Here is a 17,649-nt window from a genome sequence, read left to right on the forward strand (position 1 = left end):
CATGATGAATGTTACTGAGTTCGTGAGGTAAATGAAGTTTATAGGCAACTGGACCAATCCTGGAGAGGATCTCAAAGGGTCCAATGTACCTCGGATTAAGTTTCCCACGCTTACCAAAGCGTACAGTGCCTTTCCAGGGCGAGACTTTTAACAGGACACGGTCTCCAACTTGGAATTCTAGTGGTTTCCGATGATTATCAGCGTAACTCTTTTGACGATCACGTGAGGCTTTCAGTCGGTTACGGATTTGAATGATCTTTTCGGTGGTTTCGCGGATGATTTCAGGACCAGTGAGAGCACTATCGGGGACTCGACTCCTGGCTAACTGTGTATCCCCCACCTCGGTCCAGCAGAGAGGGGATCTGCACTTACGACCGTATAGGGCTTCGAACGGAGCATCCCTAATGCTGGTGTGGTAACTGTTGTTGTACGAGAACTCGATCAAGGATAGATGTGTATCCCACGACTTTCCAAAGTTAATGACACATGCCCGAAGCATGTCCTCCAGGGTTTGGATTGTTCTCTCACTCTGTCCATCGGTCTGAGGATGATACGCCGTGCTCATATCTAGTTTGGTTCCAAGGGCTTTCTGAAGGGATTGCCAGAATCTGGAGGTAAACCTACTATCTCGATCAGAGATAATGGATACAGGTACACCGTGTAGACGTACTACCTCCTGGATGTAGATTCGCGCGAGTCTCTCCATCTTGTATGATTCTTTGATCGGGATGAAGTGAGCGGATTTTGTCAAACGATCGACAATTACCCAAATGGTATCGTACCCACTAGAACACTTGGGTAGTTTGGTGATGAAGTCCATGGTAATCATCTCCTATTTCCACTCGGGAATCTTGGGTTGTTGGAGTAGACCTGAAGGCTTCTGATGTTTGACTTTGACTTTGGCGCAAGTCAAACACTTGCCCACAAATGTAGCTATCTCAGCTTTCATGTTCGGCCACCAGTATTGTTGTTTGAGATCCAGGTACATCTTGTCCGAACCCGGGTGAACAGAGTATTTGGTTCTGTGTGCTTCCTTCATGACTATTTCTCTAAATCCACCGGATTTGGGAATCCAGATTCGATTCATGAAACAGTGAACTCCATCACCTCTGATCTCAAGTTTCTTTTCCATCCCTCTCAAGGTTTCATCTGACACGTTCTCGGGTTTGAGGGCTGTATCCTGAGCTTCTCGGATTTGCATGGGTAAGTTGGAATGGATGGTCATTGTCTGGTTCTTCACTTTGTGGCCTGCACTATCCTTTCGGCTAAGGGCATCTGCTACCACATTGGCCTTGCCGGGGTGGTAACGGATTTCACACTCATAATCACTGAGTAATTCTACCCATCGCCGTTGCCTCATGTTTAAGTCTTTTTGATTAATGATGTGTTGCAAACTCTTGTGATCAGTGAAGATCGTGCATTTGGTTCCGTAGAGATAATGTCTCCAAATCTTCAATGCGAAGATTACTGCTCCTAGTTCCAAGTCATGTGTGGTATAGTTGACCTCGGTTGCTTTCAGCTGTCTAGAGGCATAGGCAATCACCTTTCCTCTTTGCATAAGCACACAGCCTAAACCTTGATTAGACGCATCACAGAAGACAACAAAATCTTCTGTCCCTTCGGGTAAAGACAGAACAGGCGCGCTGCATAAGGCTTTCTTTAATGTTTGGAATGCGGTTCTTGTTTATCACTCCAACAAAAGGGTACACCTTTCTGTGTTAGAGTGGTTAAAGGTTTGGCGATTTTGGAAAAGTTCTGAATGAATCGTCGATAGTATCCGGCGAGACCCAAGAATTGACGAATTTCTGTGGGTGTTTTCGGTGCCGACCAACTCTCTATCGCTTTAATCTTGGAAGGATCTACATGAATACCCTCCTCACTTACCACGTGACCGAGGAAAGTTACCTTCCGTATCCAGAATTCACATTTGGAAAATTTCGCGTATAGCTTTTCGGATCTAAGGGTTTCCAGCACTAGCCTCAAGTGTTGCTTGTGGTCTTCCTCGCTTCGGGAGTAAACGAGAATGTCGTCAATGAACACGATGACGAATTTGTCTAAGAAGGGACGGCATACCCGGTTCATCAGGTCCATGAACACAGCCGGTGCATTGGTTAGACCGAAGGGCATCACTACGAATTCGTAGTGTCCATACCGAGTCCTAAAAGCTGTCTTGGGAACATCATTCTCCTGGACTCGTAACTGGTGGTACCCTGACCGAAGGTCTATCTTAGAAAAGTAGCTGGCTCCCTGGAGTTGATCGAAGAGGTCGTCTATTCTTGGAAGAGGATATCGGTTCTTGACGTTTAACTTGTTCAGTTCACGATAGTCGATACACATCCGAAAGGATCCATCTTTCTTTTTGACAAACAAAATCGGAGCTCCCCAGGGTGAGGAACTCGGTCTAATGAATCCTTTACTAAGCAACTCATTGAGTTGACTGGATAACTCCTACATTTCTGTCGGAGCTAAGCGATACGGAGATTTTGCTACGGGAGTAGCTCCAGGAATCAGGTCAATACGGAACTCGACCTGTCGTTCGGGAGGAATTCCTGGAAGTTCTTCAGGAAACACATCGGGAAAATCACAGACCTCGGGGATGCTCGCGAGGTCTTTAACTTCTTGTTTCTCGTTGATCACATGAGCTAAGAATGCAACACACTCCTTTCGAAGGAGATTTCGAGCTTTGATGCAAGAAATGATATGAAGGTTGGAACTGGGTTTGTCGCCATAGATTACGAGAGTTTGATCCGAAGGAAGATTGAGATGGATAGCTTTTTCGTAACAAAGAATGTCAGCATGATTGGGACTCAACCAATCCATGCCAATGATAACATCAAAGCTCTTAATGGAAACGGGCATGAGATCTATAGGAAATGAGTGATCATTTAGGGTAAGCGTACAACCTATGAATACATCGTTAGCGCTTTCTTTCTCACCGTTAGCCATCTCGATGGTAAACGTTTCAGTTAGTGGTTGAGGATTTGGTTTTAGATTATGTTTGAATGCATGACTAACAAAACTCCTTTCAGCACCCGAATCGAAAATAATACTAGCATATGAGTTGTTGAGAAGGAACGTACCCGAAACAACAGTGGGATCAGCAACTGCTTCCTCCCGTCCCAGGGTTAGAACCCTTCCAGTGTTATCGGCAGTTGACTTCTTGGGACAGTTCCTTTTAAAGTGCCCAACTTCTCCATAATTGTAGCAGGCTTGAATAACACCTGCTCCCGATGATTGGTTGGCTGATTGGGTAGGAGTTCTGCAGTATCGAACTGTGTGCCCTTTCTTACCACAATTGGTGCAAGACAATTCTCGACAGGGACCAGGATGATGATGGTATTTACACTTGTCACATAGAGGGAGGTTACTAGCATATTTACTGGTAGGAGTTGAGGCTGTGGATCCCATGGCAGAAACAGTAGCAACAGGAGTAGTAGTAGCAGCATGGACTGCTACCGTCTGTTGTTTCTTGGATGATCCTTGAGAATATTGACCCTTCTTCTTCTTCCAGAATTTCCTCTTTTCACCACTCCTTTGAGTCGGCTCAGAAGTGGTAGTGATTTCCTTAACATCATCGCTGTGATCAATCAGAATTTGAGCTAAAGTCTTGGCACTATCATAAGTATCCGGACGAGCAGCTAAAACGTGACTCTCTATTGGTTGAGATAACCCCCAAACGAACCTTTCGATCTTTTTGTTTTCAGGAGTGACTAATCCCGGGCAGAGAAGTGCGAGATCATCAAATCGGGAAGTATATGTAGCAATGTCGGAACCTTTCATCTTCAGGTTCCAGAGCTCATGCTCTAATTTCTGCATTTCACCACGGGGGCAGTACTCGGCAATGAGAAGTTCTTTCATGGCCTCCCAGCCCATGGCATTGGCTACGGGTAAGGTCAGAGATTTGACTCGGCCATTCCACCAAGTCAATGCTTTATCAACGAAGGTACAGGCTGCGAACTTGACTTTATCGGACTCCGCACAAGCACAGATTTCAAAGATGGATTCTATTTTCTCGAACCATCGAGATAAGGAAATGACACCTCCAGCGCCATTAAAAGATGTTGGTTTCGCATTCATGAAATCCTTGTAGGAACCCCCTCTTTGGTGTCCCTGGCTACCCTCAGTGTTTTGAGATTGAGTACCACCACCTGAACCACTAGGGTTCATTTGTGACATAGCTGCTACCATCGCAGCGGTCATCATCGTCTGGAGCAATGTTAGATCGAACTGGGGAGGAGGTGGCGGCGAAGAAGGATTGTCGTTGTTCTTTGAGCTAGGTCTCTTTCGGGGAGGCATCTTGATCTAATAAGATCAAGGAAAAGAGGATGGTATGTCCTTTACATTGAATCAATAGATATGACAGTTATATGATTCGAGTAAGCGAGAAAGCAGGAAAGAGTTATCGAACAGATAATTTATCGGTAAGAGTAATCACAGAAAATCACTTGAATGAGGATTACTACAGAGGATCGGGATCGAGAAATACTCTCATAGTATTTCATGAATTGTTTACGACAATGATTCGATGTTGGGATATTAGGGTAAGTTTTAGGCATGCCACATACCACAGTCACTCCCAAGCACATGTTGCCCGTGTCTCGAATGAATATAGTTGGCCAGGCTATATTGACCCTAGACACGACTACATAACTACCCAGGTTTAACCGTAGTACACAACACCCATTTACTTATGTTCTGTTCTACTTGTGGTTACGGATGACGACGGTTCGGTATACTTATATACTTTTGAAAACACTTGTAGTTTGAAGATACTTTTAATTCAGAGCACTTAGGCCTTTTAGTGTTTATAGTTTTATACCATGTAAGGTTTGGTATACTTCATTCACTATAAACAAGGGCTCTGATACCAATCTGTCACACCCCGAAAACCGAAGGCGGAAAACATTTCCGGGGTTGACTACCACGTTGAGTATCAAATCCAATGCACATAGTAAGTAAAGTAAAGCAACCATTACATTACATAATAAAAGTTTTATAGTTGTTCAAAAGTAAAATTTGTACAGTTGTGATACTTAGTATATATAGACAAAATGAAACGGATCTTCATGTACTCCGTCTTCGAGCAAAAGGATCTTCGGGTACCTGTTCTAACGTCGACCTGAGAACACAAGCGGTTTGAAAATCAGCATAAAGCTGGTGAGTTCATAAGCGGTTTTGTTTTATGAAAATGTATCGGTTTCCTTTCTGTATCTGAAATGTTATGTTCACCAAGAAAATCCCGTATTTTCTTAACGTTGGTTATTGTTTCACAAATGTAAAGTATAGTAAGTTTGTACACTGAAAATATGTTTATTCATGTGAAAATGTATAGTTGGTTATCTGACTGGTTGAACTGTTCTGTTTACTTATCATGTGTTACCAGGAAAGTCCTATACTTTCCTTATTGTATGTTACAAATTGTAAAAGATGTAATGTTATCCAGTTTGTTACTCTTTCTAGTTATGTAAATGTTACCCAGGAAAGCCCCATGCTTTCCTGCATGTATGTATCTAATGTAAACGATGTTAAAGATGTAAAAGATGTAATCATGATTAGGTTCTATGTTTTCCCCAGGAAAGTCCCGTACCTTCCTGAATGTTGGTTACAGTAAGTAAAAGATGTCAAAGATGTAAACGATGTATAAAGTAATCCATTATTACTGTAAGTAAATATCTGTTATCCTAATTGCGAGTTCCATAACCATACAATAGACTGAAACCTGTGGCAATAAGTAGTCCACATGTGGCAATAAGTCGTCCACATACTTATGACTTTCGTCACCCTTGAACCATTTCGGTTCGGCTGTAGCTAGCAGCCAGGTGTAGGGTAGTCAGCCCCGTATAGATCTATACACTCAAGTCATGCTCTCTAAATACCACAGATTCTGGTTATGGGTGTAGTCCTCCACTCGCGTAATCTGGGTGGAGTGTTCTCCGAGGACGTGTCTCCAATCATACAGGAATAACAAATTTACTAGTAATAATATGATAGTCCTCCACTCGTATATGTGTGGGGAGTGTTACCGAGGACAAAACAGTGTACATGTATTATGTTCAAATGTTTTAACGTCGTGCTTTTAACTGATAAAATGTGGAAAACCATTTGTGAAATACATGTAAAACATACTAGTTTAAAGACTTATTTCACAAATATATGTTACGTGATCTGTATGTTCGATCTGTTATCAGTTGTAATATCAGTTATAAAAGCATAAGAATATGAAACATACATTTGAAAACATGTTTTGAGTACAAGAATTCCCTTGTACTTTGCTTGTGTTCCCCCCTGAAAACAGTGGAAAACAGTGAAAAGGGTAGGGGTATGAACTCACCGGACTCGGAAACGTGTCGGTTTTGAATGCTATACGTTGGTTCGGGGTTTGATTACTCGCGATGATCCTATGTAAAATGATATAATGTCCATATATATACAATTAGAGATACATTCACTAATCATATGGGACATTACACTCCAATGAGGTTAAACACCTCAAAACGAGCGTTCGGAGCGACCCGGGTGACATCTTCGGACTTGTAATGGCACTAGGGAGTTGGGACTTGAGTTTACTCCCCAAGAGTAAACATTTTAAAGAGTTTACAACCATAAAACACACACATACATGAGTTTACGGTCGTAAACTCATGTGGGTGTGGTTTTGATGGTTTAAGGGCTCAAATGGACATAGGGGTTGCTAGAATGGATTATCTAAATTGCCTTGGAACACTTGGAATGAATTTAAATCATCAAAATGATTATTTTTATGGGAGTTTACGGCCTAATATAGGCTCCTGGCCGTAAACTCCTTAATCTTCATGAAAGTGGTGTTAAATGTTGTTAAAACAAATTACATGTGATTAATAGGATTATTCCAAGGCCTAGCATGAGTTTTATGGGACATTTGAGGGGTGTTATGGAGTTTACGGCCCATGAGACCCTCCTCATGGCCTTAAACTCTTATATAGGGTCATACAAAGTGTTTCAAGGTCTAAAACTTGCATAGAAGGACTTCTAAAATTCATCTAAAGGCTTTAGGGGTGTTTAGTTTGCATTCTAACACCAAAAATCTTGGAGTTTACGGCCCAAGAACAAGCCTTGGCCGTAAACTCTTATAAATCCCACAAATGATGTGTTTTAGGCCCTTAAAGTATTTTTGGTTGGTCCCTTGATTTATTCCAAGGCTTTTGGTGGTGTTGGATGGCTTTCTAACACCTTAGAATTGGATTTATGTCAAATTTTGGGGAGTTTACGGCCCAAGCACATACCTTGGCCGTAAACTCACATAAGTCTCCCAAAATTCATGTTTCAAGTGTCCAAATGCTTAAACCAAAGTCCTATAATTCATATCTAAGCCATAGAAGTGATTTGGAAGGGTTTTAGGGCATGAAAAACCCCTTTTACATGAGTTTACGGCCTAAGCTTATGCCTTGGCCGTAAACTCCTTCAAATGGCTCAAAATCAAAGTTTCAAATGTTCTAAGTCCATATCTTGAAGTCCCATAGCCATATCTAAAGTCCAATTGAGTTTAGGAAGGAGTTTAAGGGCTTAAAACCCCATTTAATGGAGTTTACGGCCCAAGCTTGCTCCTTGGCTGTAAACTCAAGTTCTTGGTCCCAAAACTCAATTAATTCATCAATTTGAAGGCTAAAGGTGTTGAATAACATGTTAGGGAGGTTACCTTAAAGATTTGAAGCCTTAAACTTGAGATTTGGATCTTAATTCTAGCTTGAGGAGAGAGGTTGTAAGAGTTTAGTGAGAGATTGGCCAAAGGCTTCAAATGAAGTCTTAAACACGTTTATATAGTGTTTAAGTTTTGGACACGGTGGAATTCTACCCGATACCGGTGTTAGACGAGGCTTTTGGTCGTACCCGATTGAGTTACCGTAACCCGATACGGTAATTTCTAGAAATATTCCGATCACTAAAGTTGGGTGCTAAAATGATTTCTAAATGTATTAAGACACCCATTAAGTCATTTTAAATGTGTACTAAATAATGACTTAATTAAACGGAAGATCGGAAATCGAAATTGGAAACGACGATTGGTTGCGCGAATTGTACTACGAAAAAGTTACAGTAAAATGATACAGAAATTTCGGGTTGTTACATAACCCGTTAACCAACCTTTTCCCAACAAATCAGGTTCCTACACTTCCTCCAATAGAGCATCTCGAAAGGAAGTTGATCAATGCTGGCATGATAACTATTGTGATACGAAATGTCTGCTAATGGAAGATATGTATCCCAACTCTCACCGAATTCCAAAACATACGCTTAGAACATATCCTATAAGGTGTGAATGGTCCGCTCACACTGACCATTGGTCTGCGGATGGAATGTTGTGCTGAAATGGAGACGAATGCCCAACTCGTCATGGAACCTCTTCCAAAACCTAGAAGTAAACTGGACATCTTTATCAGAAACCACCAAAACCGGCACACCATGATGTGCCATAACCTCCCGGATATAAACCATAGCCAACTTCTCTACATAAATACTCTCCTGAATTAGGATGAAGTGTGCGATCTTGATCAATCGATCTATGATGACACATATCGAATCCACATCGCGTATAGACCGAGGTAACTTTGTGATAAAATCCATGGTAATATTTTCCCATTTCTTTATGGGATTCTCAAATGGTTGCATCTTGCTGTGAGGTGGCTGATGCCCGGCCTTAACTTTCCTACAAGTTAAGCACTACTCCACATACCAAGCCATTGCCCATTTCATGCAGGGCAACTAATAATCAGGACGAATATCCCTATACATCTTCATGACCCCGGGATGAATGGAGAGCCTAGACTTGTGTGCCTTCCACATCAAAGTATAACGTGCACCGCCCCAATACATAAACCAAACTTGCCGATCCAAAGTCAACAATCCACGAATTTCATAATCAAAGTAAGCCACCTGACCTACAATATGCTCACTCTTTCGGTGCTCTTCCTTCATAGACTCAACCTGAGCCTCATGAAACCGATCCAACGGTGGAGTAATAATGGTCATCTTCAAATATATGTCTCTGATCAGAGCCGCGACTGCCTTGCGGATGAGAGCATCGGCCACCACATTGGCCTTCACCAGGTGATAAAGGATCTCACAATCATAATCCTTAACCACATCCAACCATCTACGCTGCCTCATATTTAGATTTGGCTTACCCATCAAATACCTCAGGCTCTTGTGATCTGTGTAAATAGTACAACAGATTCCATAGAGGTAATGCCGCCAAATCTTGAGGGTGAAAACTACAACCCCCAACTCCAAATCACGAGTCAGATAATTCTCCTAATGAGGCTTCAGGTGCCTCGAAGCTTAAGCAATCACAAGACCTCTCAACATAAGCACTGCCCCCAATGATACGATTGACGCATCAAGATAAATCACAAAATCCTCGACACCCTCTAGCAGGGTTATAATCGGTGCCTCAGACAACCACTGTCTCAAAGTCTCAAAAGATGTCTGCTGTTAGGCGCCCGGTGAAATGTAACCGTCTTCTTTGTCAATCAGGTCAATGGACAACTACATTGGAGAAGTCCTGGATGAATCTCCTATAATAACTGCCAAACCAAGGAAACTCTGAATCTCAGATGGAGACATCAGAACCTCCCACTCCATCATAGCCTCCATCTTGGCTGGATCGACCAGAATACCATTCTGGTTAAATAGGTGCCCCAGAAACTATACCTCGCACAACCATAACTCATACTTGGAGAACTTTGCGAAAAATCTCTCCCGAGTCAACGTCTCCAACACTTCCCTCAAGTGTTCCTCGTGTTGCTCCCGGGTCTTGGAATAAACCAAGATAACATCGATGAATACAATCATAGACCGATCCAGCATCGGTCTGCACACGCGGTTCATGAGATCCATGAACGTGGCTGGATCACTGGTGAGCCCAAAAGGTATCACCACGAAGTTGTAACGACCATAACGACTCCAGAAAGATGTCTTCTGCACATCCTCATCCCTAACCCTCATCTGATGATATCCCAATCGTAAATCAATCATGGAGAACTAGGACGCAACCTGAAGCTAGTCAAAAAGATCATCAATACTCATAAGTGGATAACGGTTCTTCAATGTTACCTTATTCAGCTCCCAGTAGTCGATGCACATATAATGAGACTCATCCTTCTTCTTTACAAACAAAATTGGTGCTTGTGACATCCCAAAATCTCGGCCAGAAAAGACCGATTTTCAATTATGCTTTTAAAATAATTTCAGAGTAAATCCATTTGATTTGAAAAAATTGCGGAATTTGTTCCCAAAAACAAAACATGATAAAACAATGTTTACCAAAGCATTTCATAAAAGAAATGTATTTTTCATTATATAATCAAAACTCGGGGTGTCATGTTCCGATACAGACCACTAAGCATAAACGATAACATTACAAGTCATTCAACAAATATATACATATACAGACTTGTAAATCACTAAGGCTAAATATCGCTCTAACATAAATTTCACTTTTTACGTTAATCAGCATTGCCGATTCTGTCACGAATCTGTCACGAAACTTCGACAGGTCAACATTATCTAAAGATATCAAGTTTATTTTACAATTAAATTTTGATGCTTATTTTTATTCTTAATTAATCAAACCACATAATTAAGCAATTAAGCACAAAACACATAATACTCAAATAATACACTTCTATTATTTCAAAACGGGTTACAAAGGTTAACCTAGACTATCACATTGCTAAAAATGGCAAGCCCGGAGACACAAGCGTTACAATTCTCTCCACCTTAGAATGATTCCGTACCCGGAATCACACCTCAACAAACAAATGTGGATAGCGACCCATCATGTCACTCTCCGTCTCCCAGGTGAGATTCGGCCCATTCGTGTGTTTCCATCGGACAAGCACTAACTCGACCATCTTGCGTCGCAACTTCTTAGTCTTTCGGTCAACAATTGCCTCTGGTTCTTTAATCAACCTTTTGTTCTCATCGATTCTCAACTCCGAAAGTGGAATCATGTCGGGAACTTCCCCCGTGAACTTCCGTAAATAACACACATGAAAAGTGTTATGAATTCCATTCAGTTCTTCTGGTAGTTCGAGCTTGTAAGCTTGGTTCCCAATCCTCTGAAGAACTTTAAACGGTCCAATAAACCTTGGACTTAATTTTCCCCTTTTACCAAATCTTATAAGTCCCTTCCACGGTGAGACTTTAAGCAAAACCGAATCTCCAACTTCAAAAGTCATCGGTCTTCGCTTTTTGTCAGCATAACTCTTTTGATGATCTTGAGCTGCTAACATTCTTTCCCTAATTATTTTCAACTTTTTAGCAGTTTGATGAACCATCTTCGGTCCCATAAACTGCTTTTCCCCAACCTCAAGCCAACAAGACGGCGTACGACACTTTTGTCCATACAAATCTTGGTAAGGTGCCATCTTAATGCTCGAGTGAAAACTATTGTTATAGGAAAATTCTACGAATGGTAATTGTTCATCCCAATTACCTAGGAATTCCAAGGTACATGCTCTTAGCATATCTTCAAGTATTTGTATCGTTCTTTCACTCTGACCATCAGTCTGCGGATGGTAAGCTGTACTTAAACATAACTTGGTACCCATTTCCTCTTGTAGACTTTTCCAAAACCTTGAGGTGAAACGGCTATCACGATCCGATACAATCGTTAGCGGAACACCGTGAAGTCTCACAATTTCCTTCACATAAGAATTCACAAGCTTTTCCATAGACCATTTCTCCCTGGCTGCTATGAAATGCGCACTCTTAGTGAATCGATCGACGACCACCCAAATCATGTCGTGACCATTCTTTGTTCTGGGCAGTTTAGTGACAAAATCCATGGAAATGTCTTCCCACTTACCCATAGGCACAGGTAAAGGTTCCAAACTCCCATACGGTTTCTGATGTTGTGTCTTGACTCTCGCACAAGTCACACACTCGGCCACATACTTTGCAACATCAAGCTTCATCGTCTGCCACCAGTAGTAGGGTTTCAGGTCCCTATACATTTTAGTGCTACCAGGATGAATCGAGTACATGGTCTTGTGAGCTTCTTCCATCAGAAGATCTCTAACTCCTCCTATCTTAGGTATCCAAATCCGATCTTGGAACACCTTCAACCCATGACCGTTTGTACCAAACACCAACGTTTTGCCCAAACGTTCCTCCTTCCGGTCATTCTTCTCAAAAGCTTCTCTTTGAGCTTTCTTTATACTTTCTAAAATAGTCGAGAGAACTTCAATTCTTAACGCTCTTGGCCTTTTCCTTTCAAGATTGACTTTCCGACTGAGAGCATCAACAACTACATTAGCTTTACCGGGATGGTAAAGTATCTCACAGTCGTAGTCCTTGATTAACTCTAGCCAGCGTCGTTGCCTCATATTCAATTCCTTCAGATTAAAGAGGTATTGGAGACTCTTATGATCAGTGAAAAGTTTGCACTTCATGCCACAGAGGTAATGCCTCCATATCTTCAGAGCGAAAACTACCGCTGCCAACTCCAAATCATGAGTCGGGTAATTCTTTTCATGCTCCTTAAGCTGTCGAGACGCATATGCTATCACCTTTTCTCTTTGGGTCAAAACACAACTCAATCCAACCCCAGACACATCGCTATAAACAGTGAAGTCTTCAACTCCATCGGGTAGAGAAAGTATCGGTGCCTCGCATAGCTTCTTCTTTAGCTTCTCGAATGCTTCTTTATGCTTATCACTACAAGCATAAGTAGCTCCTTTGTGGGTCAAAGTTATCAACAGAGTAGCGATCGAAGAAAAGCCTTGGATAAACTTTCGGTAATATCCGGCTAATCCTAAAAAGCTTCGGATCTCCGTGGGACTTTTTGGTTGTTCCCACTTCATTACAGCTTCAATCTTTGCTGGATCAACCATTATCCCTTCTTAGTTGACCACGTGACCCAAGAATTGGACTTCACAAATCCAAAAATCAAATTTGGAGAACTTAGCATACAATTTCTCCTTCTTCAAGACTTCTAACACTTCTCGCAAGTGGCTGCCATGCTCCTCCTGGATTTTTGAGTAAATCAGAATGTCGTCTATGAACACTATCACGGATTTATCAAGGAATGGATTACAAACCCTATTCATTAAATCCATGAATGCTGCCGGAGCATTGGTTAGTCCAAACGACATAACCAAGAACTCGTAGTGTCCATATCTAGTTCTGAATGCAGTCTACTCTATATCCTGCTCTCTCACTTTCAGCTGATGATATCTTGACCTTAGGTTGATCTTCGAGAAATAGCTCGAACCTTGTAGTTGATCGAATAGGTCATCAATCCTCGGCAACGGATATCTATTCTTTATTGTTGCCTTGCTCAGCTCTCTGTAATCAATGCACATTCTCATACTTCCATCTTTCTTCTTCACGAATAACACTGGAGCTCCCCAGGGTGATGAACTAGGTCTAATGAAACCTTTGTCCAATAAGACCTGAAGTTGCATCATCAGCTCCTTCATCTCCGTTGGTGCTAATCGATAAGGTGCTTTTGCAATTGGCGTTGTTCCTGGTAACAAGTCTATTATGAACTCTACTTGTCTATCAGGTGGTAATCCAGGAAGATCTTCGGGAAATACTTCTGGATAATCACACACCACATGAATACTCTGCATCACCTTCTTCTCCTTCTTAGCATCAATCACGAATGCTAAATATGATGTACATCCCTTGGTCAAACACTTTCTGGCTTTCATTAGGGAAATGATTCCAGAATTCACTCGACGTTTTTCCCCATACACCATAAACGAATCTTTTCCAGGCGGGTTTACTTTAACTATCTTCTTCTTGCATAATATTTCAGCATCATTGGCGCTAAGCCAATCCATTCCCAACACGATGTCGAAACCGTTAAGTTTGATAGGTAATAATTCTTCGTGAAACTTATTCCCATTAAGATCGATTAAGATGTTTTTCATACGATGGCTAACAGGTACAAACTTGCCACTAGCAACTTAGACTAATAAAGCATTATCTAGTCTATCAACAGGCAAAGCTAGTTTTCTACCAAATTCATGCGATATAAAGGAGTAGTTGGCTCCAGAATCAAATAAAATTTGGGCAGGCAATGTGTTTACGAGAAAGGTACCTGAAGCGACATCAGCTTCATCTTTAGTAGCTTCCAGTGTCATCTGGAATGCTCTCGCCTTTGGCTTTGATGGAATGTTGGGCTTAGCTGCCTCCTTCTTCTTCGGGCAGTCTTTCAAAATGTGCCCCTCTTCATTACAACCAAAACACATCCTTTTATTGTTCGGACATTCATTGCCAAAATGTCCAACCTTCCCACACTTGTAACAGGTTACATCCTCGCTACATTTCCCAAAGTGCTTTTTCTTACACTTTTCACACCACTTTGCTTCGCCTCTTTTTCCCCCACCAAACTTTTTCGAATCAGATTTCGAAAATTTGCTTTTCTTACCGGAACCAGATGTTCCCTCAAAGTTTCTCTTCTCACCAACCTCAACCTTGTTGGTGGTTCTCCCCTTTATCATGTTCTCAACAGACTTGGCAGCCCATATAGCTGCCTCTAAAGTAGGTGTCTGACGTACTGGCACCTCGTACTCCCATGGGAGTCCCTTCGCATACCGGTCCACCTTTGTCAGCTCGTCTGGAACGATACGCAAGCCAAACTCCATTTTATCAGTGAAGTTATTGGTGTATTCATCAACTGACATGCTGCCTTTCGTTAGTGTCAGAAACTTGTTCTCTAGCTCCAATAGATTTTAAGCCGAGCAGAACTTGCGCTTGAACTGCACCAAGAACTCTGCCCATGACAATTGCAGTGGCTCATTTGGGCTTACGGTCTTCCCTAAAGTGTTCCACCAACGAACGGCTCCACCTCGGAATTGACATACTACATAGATAGTTTGGAACTTGCCTCTGCAGCCACAAGTCATGAAGGCTAACTCCATTTCAGAGATCCAATCCATCACTCCTATCGGATCCTCCTTTCCATTCAAGGTCGATGGTTTGCAAGTTAGAAAGTCCTTGTACTTGCATCCCATTCCATCATTCCTTCCATCATGGTTGTCTCGCCTAACTATCGGTGGGTTGGCTTGACCAACAGACCCACTAAAGTTTCCACCTTCCGAGTGCCCTTCATTTAATTCAGGCTCTTCCACACGAATTGACAGTTCTTCACGATTCTGCTGAAGCAACCGTCTAGTTTCATCCATCTGACGATCCAACATTGTTTGAATCATCATTTGCACACCAGCCATGGTTATTGGCTCAAGTGGTGCTGCTGCGACAAGGCTTTGTTCAATCACTGGTGGTTGATTCCTGTTTTCATCAGCATTTCCAACTCTACTTCTTGTTCTCACTATTTTTGATCTACACACCGAATAAGGTGAAATTAGATCCTTATTTACGATAGATATTCAAATCATCCTTATCACTCCGAAACGTTTACATGCTAGTTCTAATATCGTAGACATACGCTTAGAATCCTACACACATAAAGTTTCTAGATCCGATCGGCAACAGACCATAGATCCGAACAAATAATATCATATATGGCAACATATAACATTTAGCACATAAAGCATTTTAGGCAACTCTCCTAAAATAAACTAGTGCTCGCTTCTAAAATATAACAGACACATATCTCAAAATTTCACTTAGCATTCTAAGATTAAGTCTACAAATCCTAAAAATTCCTAGTTCGCTTAAACTAATGCTCTGATACCAACTGTGACATCCCCAAAATCTCGGCCAGAAAAGACCGATTTTCATTTATGCTTTTAAAATAATTTCAGAGTAAATCCATTTGATTTGAAAGAATTGCGGAATTTGTTCCCAAAAACAAAACATGATAAAACAATGTTTACCAAAGCATTTCATAAAAGAAATGTATTTTTCAATATATAATCAAAACTCGGGGTGTCATGTTCCGATATAAACCTATAAGCATAAACGATAACATTACAAGTCATTCAACAAATATTTACATATACAGACTTGTAAACAAAACAACTTGATGGTTCATCCATCTTACGCCCTTGCACTACTTCCTGTAATACAAATAAAACTGAGTAGGTCAGGCTTGGGAGCCTCGTGAGCATATAGGGTTTTCAACCCACAATAAATAATTAAATTAATTATTCTCAACCAACAATAACCCAGTTACCCATTCCCGTTATTCTCACTTTATGTCCCTAAAATAACTAACACAAGGGACCTAATCTAAGAATATTTTCATCGGGGTGACAACACATGCTGCGGGGGTTCCTCAGCAATATAAGTCAAATAAGGCAACCATGAGGGGGATGGAATACAATGAATGAACACCCAAGTTCATTAACACCTACAGGTTCTGAGCCTGCTAGCGTTCCACTAGACTGTCTAGAAAAGTCCGTGGTCGTCATCTAAATTCCTCTAGATGACTGGATCAAAACAACAATGAGGCCTCTCATCTGTTTATTACACACCAACTATCTACCCATGTTCTACCCAACATATTAGTAGATAAAAACATACACTTTTATACATATTTTCAAAACTTGTATAGCATGCTTGATCAATACATTTTCCATATAACAGACGAGGCACACACACATAACACGTATTTCATATAGAAATAATCAGATCTGTAAGATAGAAGAAAGTGAATATACATTCACACACATAACAACAAAATATACACATAACACGTATCTCGTATAAAATACTTCGTAATTATACGTTAGGAGAAGGTAACAACACACTCACACATATAAACGACAATATACTTAATACACTCAAACCATACTTGTATTTTTATTGCGTTTATGAAAGGTAGTATACACTCACTTGATCAGAAGATGATCGGACAGCACTACGACTTGCAAAAGTAGTAATCCTCAACAGATCTGAAAGATCTCTACAAAAATCGAACTTCTTGCGGGCAGAGCTTCGGCTCGGAAACCGCACTTCTCAGGATCTTCGGGATCTCGGGACTTGCTTCGAGACTCGGGAATATTACCGGGGCTTCGGGGTATTTCTGGTACGCAAATCGAGGCAAAACGGGAGGGAGAATGGAGAAAAATAGCAAAGAAACTCGGCAGCCTCGCATCCTATTTATAGGAGGCTGGAACCTCCTCGTACGCGGGGCGTACGCCTGTACGCGGGGCGTACAGGGCTCCGAAATCGTCACTGCATGCGTCATCCGAAGTGTTGACACTTCTTGTTGTACGCGGGGCGTACTCCGGATGAGTCCGGTGACTCGCCTTCGGATAAGACCGGATTTTCCAATTAAAATTAAATACAAATTATTTAATAAACTTTGGAAATTCATATCTTCTTCATACGAACTCCGTTTTCGACGTTCATTATATCCACACGAAGGTGAGACTACGGTCTACAACTTTTGTTTAGACTCCGTCGGCTAATTTTGAATTTATTTTTATTATTTATTTTTAATAGGCCGGGACAGAAAATTTCATTATAAATTCATAACTCCTTCGTTTGACGTCCGTTCTCGCCTAACTTTTTATCGCTTTGATACTAACAACGAGATCTTCGATTCTCGTTTGGATCACTAAGGCTAAATATCGCTCTAACGTAAATTTCACTTTTTACGTTAATCAGCGTTGCCGGTTCTGTCGTGAAACTTCGACGGGTCATAACTTCCTCGTTATAACTCGGATTTCGGCATTCTTTATATCTTCGAAA

Source organism: Lactuca saligna, chromosome 4, assembly GCF_052625555.1.
Source record: "Lactuca saligna cultivar CGN05327 chromosome 4, ASM5262555v1, whole genome shotgun sequence".
Classification (NCBI taxonomy): Eukaryota; Viridiplantae; Streptophyta; class Magnoliopsida; order Asterales; family Asteraceae; genus Lactuca; species Lactuca saligna.